The following is a 17,393-nucleotide window of genomic DNA, read 5'->3' as shown; positions in this document are numbered from 1 at the left end:
AAGAACTCTTATAATTCAATAACAAAAGGCAACTCAGTTAAAAAAAAGGGTAAATGACTTGATATTTCTCCAAAGAGGATATAAAAATGGCCAAAAAGCATATGAAAAGAAAAGATGACCAACATCATTAGTCATTAGGGAAAGATAAATCAAAACCACAATGACATACCACATCATACCCACTAGGATGGCTGTAATAAAAAAATGGAAAATAACAAGTGGTGATGAGGATATGGAGAAATTAGAATTATTGTGCATTGTAAAATTGTCCAACTACTATACAATGTAAAATGGTCCAGCTACTATACAAAACAATTTGGCAGTTCCTGAAAAAGTTAAACATAGAATTACCATATAACCCAGTATGTCCACTCCTAGGCATAGACCCCAAAGAACTGAAAACACATATTCAAACAAATACTGGTGCAGAAATATTTACAGCAGCACTATTTACAGTAGCCAAAAGGTGGAAACACCCAACTGTCCATCAACAGAAGAATGGATAAATCTTGAAAACATTATTCTAAGTGAAAGAAGCCAGACCAAAAAAGTCATATATTGCATGATTCCAATTATATGAAATATCCAGAATAAGTAAATCCAGAGATGGAGAGCACATTTTGAAATCTTATTTTGCATAGTTTATAAAAACTGGAAGGCACTGGTAGAAAGCAAAATGCTGATAAAGTGGTTTAACAAGCCATTGAGTAACATTTTCTCACAATACAAACTTAGTTCAACTTAATCCCAAGCATAGACTAAATTGCTAATTCAAGAACAATACATATAGAATCATCAGCATGTATTTTCACATTGCAAGTGTTATATCCAGTGTGTATGTAACTGATATTGGCAGGCATGTGATAAAACATATGTGTTAATAATAAATAACATTTATGGAACACTGACCAAGAACCAAGAACTCTGCTAAGTAATCTATATACATTTATATTACTCTCACCACAAATCTATAAGGTAGATACTTTTTTGTTTTCTTTGTGTTACATGCAAAGAAGCTAAAGAAAGCTTAGAGATGTTACCCTGCCCAGGGGCATACAACTAATAGGTAACAAAGCCAGGATTCTAAGCTAGTTTATCCACGTCACAGGAAAACCTTATAAAATGTATCAATGTGCCCTTTTCTTACACATATGTATTTTCATGTTTTATACTTTTCTGTCATATGTATACAACCTTCTCCCTACAGAGCCTGGGGCATACTGAGGGACTTGGATGAGCTGGGGAGCAGGTAAGTGTGTGAGTTTAGGATTGTTACAGCGGAAAAGAAAACAAGAAAGAAAAAGAGAGAGTTAATATTCAGCTTTTGACATCCAAACTGAGATTTTTAATGCCTTAGCAGAGCAATAGACTTGAAATCACCAGGCTTTGTCAATAAAGAAAAGGATTTTTCTAAATTTTCTTATCTCCTCCTCTACCATATCAAGAAGCATACATGGAAGACTTGATCAGAGACTTTCATAGAGGAGAGGTCTAGATAACATGAAAAAGCCTCCTCTCTCCTCTCTCAATGGTCTGTGAAGAGAAGAGCAGAGTTAGATTGACAGGATGAGATATGTGTCCCAATCTTCCCTCTCTGTGCCAATACCCCTGAGAGAAGGGGAGTTATAGATAAGGTGAGAGGAAGTCTAAATTAAAGGGGCTTCTGTTCCCCTTTCTGCTGAGGACTCTGGGAAGGAATCACCCGCATGAACTGTCTTGTGCCAACATGGAGGCAGCCATGTTGAAGTAAATTCAGAACGCAGCATGGTTAGGCAGGGGAGGGGCCTCATTTTAGTTGCACTAGGGGGATATCAATTTCCACATGGGATATTTGAGGTTGGAGGAGCATGACGTGGACGTGAGTATAGGGTCTGGCTGGAAAATTTGCCAAAAGTATTCATGTCCAAGGTGCCCTCAGGCCCAGTGAAGGCCAAGGCAGGGTTGAGGTGTTAGGGAAGAGAAGGGCAACCTAACCAAGCCAAGAGAAAAAACCATTCCCCTTACTCAGCTGCAGACACCAGCAAAATACCTGGGGACTGGTTCAGACACATTTAGTGGTCACCAGCTCAGGATGTCACTCTTAGGACTTCACCATCCTTCACCACAGATGTTCACATCACTCACCTCCCTACCTGTCCCCCAAAACACTTGGCACCATCAGGACCAGAGGGGCCAGAAATCTGACAGAGTGAGCACTGCCTCCAAAGAAACGGAAATTTAAGTCTAAAGAGACAACTTAACTACTGACTTAAATTAGACTATTAAATTAAAATCCAATTTATCCTCACTAACAAATACCATGGGAGATTATAAAGGGTACTGTGCAGTTATAGAACCACTTCATTTTCTCAGCGAAAGTCTTCAGCCAAAATCTGGGCAGTGTCAGTAAATTTGTCTGAACCCAGATCCTGTGCTCTAACCACTGCATTCTACTACTAGCATATGCTAATGGTAAGGCTGCAGTCAAAACCTTAGGGAGGTTAAACATTTTGATGTTCCTCAAGCATATATTCAAAGCGGTGGCAGAAGGTATCTCACATGCTACAATAAATAATAATACTGCTTTTCTCACTGGGTGGTTGTGAAAATTGAGCTTAGAATAGAGCCTGACAATAAGTGCTGTGTCCTTACTGTCGTCATTATTATTATTTTCCTAGTAACTGTAATGAACATGGCCAACTCCCTGGCATTCATATAATTCTTCTCCCACCAGGTAGCAGCTACGTATTGTAAGCGGGACTGAGCCACCCCCAGCTCCAGGTGTGATTACTCATCTGAGTAATCCAGCCCCTTGTCACAATGATTGGTGCAAAGAGTGGGCACAGATCCTAAACTGGTTCAACCAGAGTGAAAGCTGTTACTTCTATTTGACATTTTGGGAGAAAGCTCTCTCTTTTATAGGATTTGGTGAGTGAATTTGTTATCTAAAATTACTGTAGCCAATTTTGCCACTATATTGTTTAGGCTGTATTAGCAATTCTCAAATTTTCTGATCTGAGGCTCATTTTATACCCTTAAAAATTATTGAGGACTGAAGCCAGGTGCAGTGGCTCACACCTGTAATCTCAGCACTTTGAGAGGTCAAGGAGGGTGGATCACTTGAGGTCAGTAGTTCGAGACCAGCCTGGCCAACATGGCAAGACCCTACCTCTACCTAAAATAACAAAAATTAGCTGGGCCTGGTGGTGTGTGCCTGTAGTCCCAGCTACTGAGTAGGCTGAGGCAGGAGAATCGCTTGAACCTGGGAGGCAGAGGTTGCAGTGAGCTGAGATTGTGCCACTGTACTCCAGTCTGGGTGACAGAATGAGACTCTGTCTAAAAAAAAAAATTATTGAGGACCACGAAGAACTTTTATTTATGTGTGTTATAGTTATAAATATCTACTTTATTTAAATTAACACTGGGAATTGTGAAACTATTACTTCATTTAATATAATATTAGGCCAGGTATGGTGGCTTATGCCTATAATTCCAGCATTTTGGGGAGGCCAAGGTGGAAGGATCCCATGAGGCCAGGAGTCTGAGACCAGCCTGGGCAACATAGTGAGATCCCATCTCTACAAAAAATATATATATTAGTTGGACATAGTGATGCATCTCTGTAGTCCTAGCTACCCCGGAGGCTAACGTAGGAGGATCATTTGAGTCCAGGAGTTTGAGGCTGCAGCTGTGATTGCACCACTGCACTCCAGCATAGGCAACAGAATGAGAATCTGTTTCTAAAAAACAAATAACAATAATAAACCCCTTACAGGTTAATATAAACAACATAGTTTTAAATGAAAAAACAATGACATTCCCAGCCCTATCCTCTCCTTCAAATGTTTTATTCTGGACTGATGACTGCTAAGGGTAACTGGACCAGTCCGCAGATATTTTGCTGGTGTCTGCAGCTGAATGGTCTTCTCTCCCCCAAAAATTAGTGAGAAGAGTGGCATTGTTTCATATTTTTGTAAATCCCTTTAATACCTAGTGTAATAGAAGACAGCTAGATTCTAACATCTGATACACTCATCGCGTTGTTAGAATATATCATCTAGCCCTTGGAATACTACCCTTTATGCTTGGGAGAAAATGAGAGAGAAAAAGACAAACAGCATTCAAATATCTGCATTAGCTTCCTATTGTTGCTGTAACAAATTGACACAAATTTAGTGGCTTAAAACAATACAAATTTATTATCTTACACTTCTGAGGTCAGAAGTCCAAAATCAGTCTCACTAGGCTAAAATCAAGGTGTCAGCATGAAGGGTTCCTTCAGGGGGCTTTAGGGGAGAATCCATTCCTTTGCTTTTGCCAGCTTCTAGAAGCTGCCCACATTCCTTAACTTGTGGCCCCGTCCTCCATGTTCAAAGTCAGCAACGTAATGTCATCACAGCTTCTTCTTTGACTCTATGCTCCTGCTTCTCTCTTATAAAGACCCTGTGATTACCCTGGGCCCACCCAGATAATCCAAAGGTTATCTCCCCATTTCAAGATCCTTAACTTAAACACATTTGCAAACTCCCTTTTGCCAAGTAAAGTAACATATCCATCCACTGGTCCCCTGAATTAGAACATGGACATCTTTGCAGGGCAGCATTATTCAGCCAATCACAGTACTATTGTAAACATAGTCTTGACCTCAGGGAACACTAAAAAAGTCTCAGAGACTCCCAGGGTCCAGGCTGGCTACTCTACACACCCAAAATAATTGTGGTTTAAACAAAATGCATATTTCTTTCACACATTACTGTTAAGGCATAAACTGTAGAATGGCTGTCATGACAGTTCTACAGTGTCAGGGACCCAGGATCCTTTCCTCTTCCTCTGCCTTAATCTGTAGGATTTGGATGGTTTTGCCTTAAAAGGTATCACCTTCATCTGTGTGATTCAAGGTGACACATTACCCATGGTTAAATTCTATCCAATGAGAAGGAGGAAAATGGTGAAAAGAGGGCACGCTCTTTTTCTTTAGGGAAAGACTCAGAAACTACATACTTTATTTCTGCACATATCCTGTCAGCCAGACCTGGGCATGTGTTCACACCCAACTGCAATGGGATTTGGAAAGGTAGCCTTTAACTGGGCAATCATGGATCTAGCTAAAAATTCTATTGGAAGCAATAGAAGTCCCTACCTTGGTTCTCATGAGGAAAATCCAACCTGGTGATGGAGATTACTGAGAATAACAGAGCCAAGACATTTCTCAAAGCAATGAAGCCAGACCAAGCCTTCCCTGAGGCCTATCTCTGAACTTTTCAGTTGCCTGAGACTTAACACTTTCTTTATTTTAAAACCTATTTGAGCCGGGCGCAGTGGCTCACACCTGTAATCCCAACACTTTGGGAGGCCGAGGCGGGTGGATCACCTGAGGTCAGGAGTTTGAGACTAGCCTGACCAACATGGAAAAACCCCGTCTCTACTAAAAGTACAAAATTAGCCAGGCATGGTGGCGCATGCCTGTAATTCCAGCTACTCAGGAGGCTGAGGCAGGAGAATCGCTTGAATCCAAGAGGCAGAGGCTGCGATGAGCAGAGATCATGCTATTGCACTCCAGCCTGGGCAACAAGAGCGAAACTTTGTCTCAAACAAACAAACAAAAAAAACCTATTGGATTTGCAGTTTCAGTTATTTGCAACTGAAGCTATCTGCTTCAGTAACTGTATAGTATTTTTCCAATCAAAACATCTTACAGGGTCTTACCCATTTATATGTAATACAGGGACAATAGCATAAATTAATTAAAGTTGGAACCACCCAGAACATTTGGGGGAAAAATAGTCACTATGTAGTTTTAATATTGAGTCACATTCCTCATTAGCTAAAAATTCAACCATAATTTTTTTGAGAAGTCTTGAACACCGTGGATTAATGAGTCTAACTTCTTTATTGCACAAGTTGCAAGGCTACAATCGAAGGTAGTATCATTCAACACAAAACTAAGAATATCTTATTGGGGCTAATATGGGGTCTTCATGATTCATGGACTCTGGCTCCTTCCATCTTGTTCTATATCCCCTTAGAGTGGTTACATGTGTGCATATGACCTCAAATAGCACCATCACATCTGAAGTCTCATCAGCAGGAAAAGTGAAAGGAAGGTCATTCCAAAGCCCACTGAGGGGTATTTATAAATTTTTATTGAGAGAAATCATCTATCAATAATCCTTTAGGTTTTACCAAAAAAAGAACATAAATAAGGGTTATCATTTACATAATTTATTTTGAATTTTAAAACAATGTTTTATTCCCAAAGCTGTAAAATAAAACAAAACACCAAATTATCATAGTGAGAGGTGACAGCGTGCTGGCAGTCCTCACAGCCCTCGCTTGCTCTCGGCGCCTCCTCTGCCTGGGCTCCCACTTTGGCAGCCTTGAGGAGCCCCTCAGCCCACTGCTGCACTGTGGGAGCCCCTTTCTGGGCTGGCCAAGGCCGGAGCCCACTCCCTCAGCTTGCAGGGTGGTGTGGAGGGAGAGGCGTGAGTGGGAACCGGGGCTGCTCGCAGCACTTGCAGGCCAGCTGGAGTTCCGGGTGGGCATGGGCTTGGCAGGCCCCGCACTGGGAGCAGCTGGCCGGCCCTGCCGGCCCTGGGCAATGAGGGACTTAGCACCCTGGCCAGCGGCTGCGGAGGGTGTACTGGGTCCCCCAGCAGTGCCAGCTCACCAGTGCTGCGCTTGATTTCTCGCCGGGCTTTAGCTGCCTTCCCACGGGGCAGGCCTCGGGACTGCAGCCCGCCATGCCTGAGCCTCCCACCCCCTCCGTTGGCTCCTGTGTGGCCCGAGCCTCCCCGACAAGCGCCATCCCCTGCTCCACAGCACCCAGTCCCATCGACCACCCAAGGGCTGAGGAGTGCGAGCGCACGGCGCGGGACTGGCAGGCAGCTCCACCAGCAGCCCCAGTGCAGGATCCACCAGGTGAAGCCAGCTGGGCTCCTGAGTCTGGTGGAGATGTGGAGAACCTTTATGTCTAGCTCAGGGATTGTAAATACACCAATCAGCACCCTGTGTCTAGCTCAGGGTCTGTGAATGCACCAATCGACACTCCATATCTAGCTACACTGGTGGGGCCTTGGAAAACCTTTATGTCTAGCTCAAGGATTGTAAATACACCAATCGGCACTCTGTAACTAGCTCAAGGTTTGTAAACACACCATTCAGCACCCTGTGTCTAGCTCAGGGTCTGTGAATGCACCAATCGACACTCTGTATCTAGCTACTCTGGTGGGGCCTTGGAGAACCCTTATGTCGATACTCTGTATCTAACTGATCTGATGGGGACGTGGAGAACCTTTATGTCTAGCTCAGGGATTGTAAATGCACCAATCAGCGTCCTGTCAAAACAGACCACTTGGCTCTACCAATCAGCAGGACGTCGGTGGGGCCAGATAAGAGAATAAAAGCAGGCTGCCCGAGCTGGCAGTGGCAACCCGCTCAGGTCACCTTCCACACTGTGGAAGCTTTGTTCTTTCACTCTTTGCAATAAATCTTGCTACTGCTCACTCTTTGGGTCCATGCTGCTTTTACGAGCTGTAACACTCACCGCCAAGGTCTGCAGCTTCACTCCTGAAGCCAGCGAGACCACGAGCCCACAGGGAGGAACGAACAATCCAGATGCACCGCCTTAAGAGCCGTAACACTCACCGCGAAGGTCTGCAGCTTCACTCCTGAGCCAGCAAGACCATGAACCCACCAGAAGAAACTCCAAACACATCCGAACATCAGAAGGAATGAACAACTCCAGACGCGCCACCTTAAGAGCTGTAACACTCACCGCGAGGGTCCACGGCTTCATTCTTGAAGTCAGTGAGACCAAGAACCCACCAATTCCGGACACAATAGGATTTAGGAAAATGTTGAGGTAAAGGCACATTTTAGGTTATCAATCGATGTTGAATGAATGGATGATAAAAGACCAATCACAGCAAACTTGCTAAGAAAATTGCGTCAAAAGGGATGCTTATTTCTTTTATATAAACCAGAGATCTTAAGTTGGTACCCCCAAACTCAAAATAGATGTGAGAATCTTCAATTCATTTTTTCTGCTGTCAAAAATTTTCCTCTTACAGACTCAGAGAAAAAGTGTCTAAAAACTTGAACATAAGGAAATGAGTTTTTCCAAACCAACAGGAAAGACAAAAAGGAATATTTGCCATCAGGAAAGGGTTACCAAAGTGGTCTTAGCCTTCACTGCTGAGCCTGGTATCACTTAGCATCTTAATAATATGCTCTGGAAGACACACTGTAGAGTCAGACCTTCGTATGTGACAACATAGTGTTGGAAAATGAAAGGACAAGCCAATAGGACTGAACCTGTTTTGAAGACTTTTAAGGGCTCTATAAATATGCAAACAGGTGGAACATGAAATTTGGAGTTGATAATTAATTCAAGTAAAATGTATAAGAGAATGAATTTTTGAGCTTACAGTTGTGTGTCTAGAAAGGGCTATAGAATTCACAATGGTCTGTCCTCTGACTTTGCCTGCCTTTCCTTGCTGGATTAGATTGGATCAGCAGGGTGTCAAAGTAAAATATTTTTAATGTTACAGAACAAAAGAGAAAAGCCATTGGGAATACTGTTTTCTATTTTTTAAAACAGGGCAATGTAGTACTGACTGCAAGTACATAAAAGTCATTTATTAATTAGTATTTATTAATATGGTCAGGAAAAACTTCTCTCTTTTCAATAAAGGGAGTCATTTTTCCTTCCTTTTCATACCCTACTGCCCATAATGTATCTGTTCGTCTCTCTCTGTTTTTTGTTTTTGTTTGTTTGTTTGTTTTGTTTTGTTTGAGACAGAGTCTCACTCTCTCGCCTAGGCCGGAGTGCAGTGGTGCAATCTCGGCTCACTGCAACTTCCGCCTCTCAGTTTCAAGCAATTCTCCTGCCTCAGCCTCCTGAGTAGCTGGGACTACAGGCACGTGCCACCACGCCTGGCTAATTTTTGAGTAGAGACAGGGTTTCGCCATATTGGCCAGGCTGGTCTCAAACTCTTGACCTCGTGATCGTCTGCCTCAGCCGCCCAAAGTGCCGGGATTACAGGCGTGAGCCACTGCACCCGGCCTCTCTCTGTTTTTAAAATTTTGATTACCTGACAAAGAATATATTAAAGTTGGCAATATTTGCATATTCAATCTCTTCATAATGAATTCAACAGACTTTCAATGACTATAAATAGCAACACAAGGACAAGAAGTACTTGAACTTACAATGGGTTGCGTTAGTCAAAGAGGTATAATAAATTAAAATATTGTGATTTTCGCATAGGAACAATGCTGCAATAACAGGGTTATGTTTGTAACCAAATGTCTGATGCCATGTATTGTTTTAATGACCATACTATCACATTTAATCAATTCTAAATTATATGCCACACAGTAATACACTTTTTAATGTGTATATAAATCAATGACCAGTTCAGTTGCATAACCAAGTGTAAGAATTGTATTTATTTAAGGGCACCTATGGAGAATTTTGGTGGCAGGAGCAGTGCTGATCTGTAAGATCGTTGATGATCCCAAGAAATATTGTATCTGGGGCTCAGGAGGCAGAGCAGTTCCTAGGAAATGATCTACATACAGAAGAAACCGGGGCCCTGAAGGTTCAAGGCCAATGGAGGCAAGGTAGGCCCCAGTTCATTCTTACACACTTCAATTGGGAGAAACTGAGGGTGGTCTATGAGCAGAGAAGAGAGAGTCTGAGAACTTAAATATTGAATATCGTATCTCCTTTTACCCAAGCTTTGGTTGGCTCTGGGGATCTCCTGTACAAAGCTATCTGTTTTGCTCAATTTAGATGTTCTTTGTTTCTAGCTTCTCTGTTCAGCAATTGGAATAGTAGTATTTAATCTGTCCTATGAGCACATCCAGAGAATGGCATTTTTGCCTCACATTTACCAAAACTTTAAAAAAAAAATAAAAGATCAGTGCTATTGAAACAGGTACAAAAGGTGAACAATTACAGTTTCTCTTCTCATCTAAGCGTACTAACACTACCAAAATTTCTATCTTCACTAACTCTCGGTTAGCTTTTTTGTTAACAAGTAAAATTGGCGTGATAGAAGGGAACTTTCCATTTTACCCTGAAAAAAAGACTTTTTTTTACAATGACCATGTGTAACTTTTGCACCAAAAATGTTTTCTGTTTTGAAAATGAGCATGGGAAAGACCGTAGAGAAATGGATTGACTTGAATCAAATTAAAGAAAAGTGGAAAAGAAAACAAAATAGATACGGTAAAGCTGATTGATGCAAGATCTTGGGTAATGAGTAGAGCAGTTGAGGCTTCCCCTGCTTACTGGTTACTTTCTACTCAAATTACAGCAAGGAGAGTTTACAAAAGGGTCTCAAGGATGGAAGTTAAGGGGTTTGACTGTGGGAAAACTTGTTCCAGGGGTAGCCCCTAACTCTGCTAGTCCAGATCCATGGTGACAGCAACAATCATCTCTTCTCCTTCAGAAGAAATTCTCCAAGACCCTCACCAGCTCACCAGCTGTCATGATGCCAATCTTGTCAATCTGTGATTCCAGAGTAGGGTCATAGCACAAAAGGGAGTTAGCAAAGGAATTCAATGATGAAAACAGTATTTCAGAAAATTAAACTTGATAGCAGCATGTAGTATGAATTAGAGGATATAGTAGCAATAGGAAAAAACCCTAGAGAGAAAGTAGAAAATGGTGTTTATTGAGCACACACTCTATGCCATAAATTTGGTTTTCTTACATAATTTAATCCTAAAATAACCCCTCTTCACTATGTAGAAGTTATTATTCCTATTTTACATATGAGCAAATTAAAGGGTGATTAAGTGGCTTACCCACGTTCTCACTGCAAATAAGTTCAGAATCAGGGCAGAGGCAACCTTAATGGAGATGGAAGGATGATGCTTAAGAGACACTGTGGAGGAGGAAGGGGATTTGGTGACTCCACAAGAAAGTCAAAAATGAAAGAGGAATCAAGGCTGATTTCAAACTCCTAAGCCATGGTGTTAAAAGAGTAATGCGAATGAAATTGGGGAAACCAGGAGATAAATTTGTAGGAAAGAAAGGAGTAGTTTTTTTCTAATGTTAACAATAAAACTATAAGTATTTTTTAAAATTCAGCAATACAATATGATTTACATTGAAAAGTAAAAATCTTCTTCCTTTTCCCATTCCCACTCTCAAATCTTAGTGACTATTCACTGCTTCTTGTGTATTCTTCCTTAAAAGTTTCTTTTACACAAATAATGATCATACACTACCAACTTTTATTTACATTGCCATTAATAGTATATTTTTAAGCTAGAGCTTTCCAGGTATGCCTCATTCTTTTTAAAAGCTGCATAGTTTTTCACTGTACTCACTTATCCTTAACCAATTTCTGTACTCATTTATACTCAACCAATTCTGTACTGATAAGTATTTTGGCTGTATTTAGTAGGATTGTTTGTGGTGTTGTTTCTGCCACTATTATTGCTTACAACTACAAAACATTGCTACAATGCAAATTCTTGTATGAAATTTTTTCTTTTTCTTTTTTTAATTTTAATTTTTATGTTTGAGATGGTCTCTCCTTATGTTGCCAGGTTGGAGTGTAGTGGCTATTCAGGCACAATTATAGTGCCCTACAGCCTCAAACTCCTGGGTTCAAGCAATCCTCCCTTCTCAGCTTCCTGAGTACTGGGACTTCATGTGTGTGCCGCTCTCCCAGCTTCATTTTTAACTGACATATAACAATTTTACATATTGGTGGATTACATAATAATAATGTAAAATGATCAGATCAGGGTAATTAACATATCTATCATCTTGAACATTTATCATTTCTTTGTGTTGGGAACATTCAATATCTTCCTTCTAGTTGTTTGAAACTGTATATTATTGTTAACTATAGCCATTCTACAGTGGCATAGAACACAAGAACTTACTTATTCTATCTAGCTGTAATTTTGTATCCTCTAGCAAGTCTTTCCCTATACCCGTCTTCCTTCTACCTTTCACAGCCTCTAGTATCTCCTGTTCTACTTTTTACTTCTATGAGATCAACTTCTTTTTTAACTTCTACATATGAATGAGAACATGCAGTGTTTACCTCACTGTTCCTCCTTATTTCACTTAACATAATGACCTCCAGTTCCATCCATGTTGCTGCAAATGACAGGATTTCTTTTTATGGCTGAATAATATTCAACTGTGTATGTAAACATTTTCTTTATGGCTCTTTACGGTTCGTTCATCTGTTTTGGGCCACCTATGTTGATCTCATATCTTGGCTGTTGTGAATAGTGTTGCAATAAACTTGGGGGTGCAGATGGCTCTTTGATATACTGGTTTCCTTTCCTTTAAATAAATGCCCAGTAGTGGGATTGCTGGATCTTTAGGTAGTTCTCTTTGTAGTTTTTTCCAGAACCTCCATACTGTTCTCCATAGTGGCTGTGCTAATTTACATTCCCACCAACAATGTATGTGTTCTCATTTCTCTGCAACCTTACCAAGATTTATTTTTTGTCTTTTTGATAATGGCCATCCTAAATGGATCATTGTGGTTTTGATTCTGATTATTAGTGATGTTGAGCATTTTTTCATATATTTGTTGGCCTTTTATATGTCTTCTTTTGAGAAATGCCCGTTCAGATCATTTGACCATTTAAAAATCAGATTGTTTGGGTTTTTTGCTGTTAAGATGTTTGAGCTCCTTGTATATTTGCATATTAATCCCATGTTTGATGAATAGTTTGCAAATATTTTCTCTCATCCTGTAGGCTTTTTATTCTGTTGATTATTTCCTTTGCTGTGCAGAAGCTTTTTCATTTTATATAATCCCATTTGTTTATTTTTGCTTTTGTTGCCTGTGCTTTTGAGGTCTTACTCATAAAATCTTTTCCCAAACCAATATCCTCAGGCATCTCCCCTGTATTTTCTCCTAGTATTTTTATGGCTTCAGCTCTTACATTTAGGCATTTGATCCTTTTTAGTTGATTTTTGTATATGATGAGAGATGAGGGCTTAGTTTCATCCTTCTGCATATGAATATCCAGTTTTCCCAGCACCATTTATTGAAGAGACTGTCCTTTCCTCCAATGAGTGTTCTTGGTGCCTTTATCAAAAATCAGTTGGCTGTATGGATTCACTTATAGGTTGTCTATTCTGTTCCATTGGACTATGTGTCTGTTTTTATGCCAGTACCATGCTGTTTTGGTTATTATAGGTTTGTAGTATATTTTGAAGTCTAGTAGTGTCACACCTTCAGGTTTGTTCTTTTTTTTTCTCAGGATTTCTTTGGCTGTTTGGGATCTTTTTGGGTTCTATACAAATTTTAAGTTTTTTTTCTATTTCTGTGAAGAATGTCATTGGTATTTTGATCAAGATTGCACTGAATCTGTCAATTTATTTGGGTAGTATTGTATGCAATTTTAAAACATATTTATGAACATGTTTTTTTTTTTTTTTTTTTGAGATGAAGTCTCGCTTCCACTGTCCCCCGGGCTGGAGTGCAATGGTGCGATCTCAGTTCACTGCAACCTCTGCCTCCTGGGTTCAAGCAATTCTCCTGCCTCAGCCTCCCAAGTAGCTGGGATTACAGACACACACCACCACACCGGGCTAATTTTTTGTATTTTTAGTAGAGACAGGGTTTGACTATGTTGGCCACACTGGTCTCGAACTCCTGATCTCGTGATGTGCCCGCCTTGGACTCCCAAAGTGCTGGGATTACAGGCATGAGCCACCGTGCCTAGCCTATGAACATGTATTTCTAAGAGAAATTCATATTAATGGCAGAGCTGGCCAGGTGCGGTGGCTCATGCCTGTAATCCCAGCACTTTGGGAGGCCGAGGTGGGCAGATCCCCGAGGTCAGGAGTTCTAGATAGCAGCCTGGTCAACATAATGAAACCTTGTCTCTACTAAAAATACAAAAAATTAGCCAGGCTTGGTGGCAGACGCCTGTAGTCCCAGCTACTTGGGAGGCTGAGGCAGGAGAATCACTTGAACCCAGGAGGCAGAGGTTGTGGTGAGCCAAGATTGTGCCGCTGTACTTCAGCCTGGGTAATGAGAGTGAAACTCCAGCTCAAAAAAAAAAAAAGAAAAGAAATGGAAGAGCTAGGTCAAATAATTTCTTTTAAGTTTTAATAAATGTCTTTTAAATGTTGATAAATATTACCAAATAAACATACTAACAAACAGCCATACCTACAGAACACAGGGGGGCCTGATTCTCCACACTTTTATTAGAAAAAAAAAATATATATATATATATTTATTGTAGGTAGTTAGAAGTATAGGATCTACATTTGAATGAACAAGGAGGAGTATAGATGTTGATTTTGGAATCATGTCCATGAAAAACTAAAGTGTTCTAAAAGAGTAAGTGTACGGTGAAAAGAGCAGAGGAACAAAACTAAGCTCTGGGGACAAGTGATGACAGAAAGAGGAAGATGAATCAGCTATAAGGAAACTATAAGGCCTAGGAAAATTTGAAGAAATTTAAGATTACAGAAGGCAAAAGAGGAGAGTCCAGGAAGTGAGACATGTCACATGTCGCATCAAGAACTAGGAAAATAACCAAAAAAGAAGTTATTTGCTTTGTCAGATAAATGAAAACAGGTTTATTCAGTTTTATTATCCATATGTTGGAACTCACGTGAGCCACATCTATGGTTGAAACCTTTACTATTTATTAGAAAATTCCACCATAACATGACGACGAGAAACCCAGCCAGCTCTTTAAATTTTTCCAGAGATGAAGTTGGCCCATTTCCAGAATGTTAAATAATGCTGGCAATAAAATGGAGGGTAGTTTTGAAATGACCATTCTCGCCATCCCATCCCAATGTACCCTGCACACCCATTGTTTTACTAGCAGTTGCACCTCTAAAATGAAGACTCTAGCAATGCATGGGAGGCCTGAAAGGTTGAGAATAAAGGTTATCGTGTTATATTCAAACATATAAAATGTAATCTTTATTCCAATATTGCTATAAGAAGTCTATTCATACTGCTACACGTGATAAAATGAACTGAAATAAGAAGCAATAAAGAAATCATGACTTATTCTTGGCATGAGAATCATGAACCCTAGGTGACTAATGTCAAGACTGTGCAAAGTGTACTTCCTGCCAGTGTCTTGGCATCACCTCCCACTCCCTTCCTCAACCACCCACACCCTCCATATATATGTGAAGATGACTTCAACTCCACTATGCCACTCTAATCCAAGCTCTTCCAATGGAAGAAGAATGCCTTATAATTGTATTCTACAGGATTATTTCTTGTCTCCCTTTTGTACTCTCAAGACTCAAGTTTGACCAAGATAAAAGACATCAGAAAATATAATTTGTTTCCGACTGGTGATTACTCGCTGATTTTACTTTTTGCTCTCTATTCTGAAATATGAGTTTTCATCTGATGTCTCTGGACTCATCTTTGTGGTGGTGGTATTGTTACTGCTGCTGTTTTAGTTTTTTAAGAGATAGGGTCTTGCTATGATGCCCAGGCTGGAGTGCAGTGGCTATTCAAAGGTGCAATTATAGTGCACTACATCTTCAAACCCTCTGCGCTCAAGTGATGCTCAACTTCCAAACAGTTGGGGCTACAGGCACACACCATAGTGGCTGACTCTGGACTCATCTTGAAACTGAGAGGGATTAGTAGAAATTCATATTAAATTTAGGAATTATATATTTGCTGCGTTAGACTCCTTTTGGGGTCAATCTTTATGAAGTGTATAATAATAACTGTCTTGGCGGGGTGCAGTGGCTCATGCCTGTAATTCCAGCACTTTGGGAGGCCGAGGCAGGTGGATCACCTGAGGTCAGGAGTTCGAGGCCAGCCTGGCCAACATGGTGAAACTTCATTTCTACTAAAAATACAAAAAAATTAGCCGGGTGTGATGGCAGTCACCTGTAATCCCAGCTACTCGGGAGGCTGAGGCAAGAGAATCGCTTGAACCCAAGAGTTGGAGGTTGCAGTGAGCCAAGATGGCTCCATTGCACTCCAGCCTGGGTGACAGAGCTGGACTCTGTCTCAAAACAAAAACAAACAAACAAACAAAAGAATAACTGTCTCACTTCCAACTTCTCAGGGAAACAGAAAGAGATGCTCTGAATGGACACACTGGGTCCTTGAAAATGAAGCCTGGAGTCTATTTAAAAAAATCAGTGTGATTTGAAGTCAAGGCATAATAGTAAGTCTAGGGGAGGTGAAGTTTTGTTCCCTCCATGACCAAGAGATTTGCCTCCCAGTGTAATTTCTGCCCATTTTGTCAATGATGTTTGGGGATGCACCTGCAGTCAAACACTGACTGGTCAACTCAGGAGAAGGAAAACCAAGCTCATTATTTAAATGTAGTCCACTAATTGTTACACACAAATTGTCATAATTGGCCAGTCAGTCTAGCCACAATATTAAGTCTCTTAACTTTATAACTTTTCATATTTCTTCACATATGCAAGTCTGATGAAAACTATGGACACTTTCCCCTGAAAAATTCACATTAGCATACCCACCCCACCCTCCGACACACAAACATGCACACACATGTCTTTTGTAGAGCCTTAATAGATACCCTGAATTCTAACCACATATCCCTGGGGGTGTCCAGATAGGCACTTCTGTTACCTTTAACTGAGTTTGAGTCAGGAAAATTTTATCCAGAGATTCTTCTAGTAAAATTCAGCACAGCCAAGAGGCCATGCCTTTCAGGCTATAGAGTAGGGTGATACCACACTACTAAATATAAAAATATCCCTCTCAAAAGTGATATGAGTAATGTGCTATCACATCTGGAACAACCCTGTGGGTGGAAAACTTGATGGCTTGGGAGAACATGGATGGACCTCCAAAATCCCTTTTTTTAAACAAGTGCTAATTTTCTTCTTAAATCGAGTACACGTCCAGGCCGGGCATGGTGGCTCACGCCTATAATCCCAGCATTTTGGGAACCCAGGTAGGCAGATTACCTGAGGTCAGGAGTTCAAGACCAGCCTGGCCAACACGGCAATACCCCATCTCCACTAAAAATACAAAAATTAGCCTAGGAGCAGTGGCTTACACCTGTAATTCCAGTACTTTGGGAGGCCAAGGCAAGAGGATCATCTGAGGTCAGGATTCGGGACGAGCCTGGCCAACATGGTGAAACCCTGTCTCTACTGAAAATACAAAAAATTATCCAGGCATGGTGGCACATGCCTGTAATCCTAGCTACTCGGAGATGCTTAGGCAGTAGAATCGCTTGAACCATGCAGGCAGAGGTTGCAGTGAGCCGAGATCACGCCACTGCACTCCAGCCTGAGTGACAGAGCAAGACTCAGTCTCAAAAAAAAAAAAAAAGGAGAAGAAAAAATTAAGTACACTTCCTTCCACCATAAATGAAGAACAGAATGAAACAGGATTTTTTACCTCAATCCAAATTTGTAAATGGGGTCACATTAAGATTTC

The sequence above is a fragment of the Nomascus leucogenys genome, chromosome 13 (assembly GCF_006542625.1).
Source record: "Nomascus leucogenys isolate Asia chromosome 13, Asia_NLE_v1, whole genome shotgun sequence".
NCBI lineage: Eukaryota > Metazoa > Chordata > Mammalia > Primates > Hylobatidae > Nomascus > Nomascus leucogenys.
Note: the sequence above shows the minus strand (reverse complement) of the source record.